A 1,019-nucleotide genomic window follows, 5' to 3' on the forward strand; every position below is an offset into this window, starting at 1 on the left:
TAATGCTTTTTAAGTTATAGGCACGAATAGGAAATACTTTAAATGCAAATGTTACACTTAAGTTTTTGTAGGCTCGGGAATATTAAAAAATAAGCTAGTATCAAAACCATTTGTATGAATTTTGGAATTTAGTTTATATATATATTCAATAAACTCATATGCTCACTCGATGTTTTTATTATTCGAAATACATGGGTAAATTATCAATTTGATTTTGTCACTTCTTGTGGACGTTCTAGATGTATTCTTTCAGTATGGGATCACATAATTTTTATTCAACATTGATAGTTTGTATGTATTATTCGTGTTTTGTATAAGGGAAATATGTTATGTCAAAATTTCAATGTTATAAGGTAAGCATGTATGTGTCGAAAGATATTAGTGCTAAAAAAAAGTTTATGGAATTATTTGTTTTGTTTCATTCATCGAAATCTGGGTAAATGCATGATTTTTTGACATTTCAACGTTTTGAGACAACGAACATAAAGGTATGGTACCAATTTTTGTTAGGTATCCTCGGATGAATTTAATGATTTTATTTGCCAAGAAAAATGAGTGTACCACGGGTGATTACTGGTATGTGCATAATTAGCCATATGTTTCACGCATTTTCTTAATACTTTTTGCTACATTCATGCTCATTACAGGACAAAAGGTACTTAATATGTTTAAATTCTGTTTTGTAGCAGCAAAGACATGCTCGAGATTAAAAGGAAGAAAAATGCAAAGCTGGAAGCGGGAAAAAGTGGACCTGGTCAACCAAAGACAAAATTGCTTAATGAATCTGAATCCTACGACACGAAGGCTTTGGCCACGCCATGGGGAGAAGAAAATTCACGATCATCAGACAGACTTGAGGAACACGCGTGAAAAATTCCCGCCACTCCGTGGAGGCTTTGGCCACGACATAGGGATCATATTTAGGAAACTATAAATATCCATCTTATCTCTCAACCCTACCTTATGCTTCAATTTATTTTTGAATTTTGGAGGCCAGGAACGTGCATGAAGACAGAAGG

This window comes from Lactuca virosa, chromosome 8 (assembly GCF_052849685.1).
Source record: "Lactuca virosa cultivar CGN04683 chromosome 8, Lactuca_virosa_CGN04683_v6, whole genome shotgun sequence".
Lineage (NCBI taxonomy): Eukaryota > Viridiplantae > Streptophyta > Magnoliopsida > Asterales > Asteraceae > Lactuca > Lactuca virosa.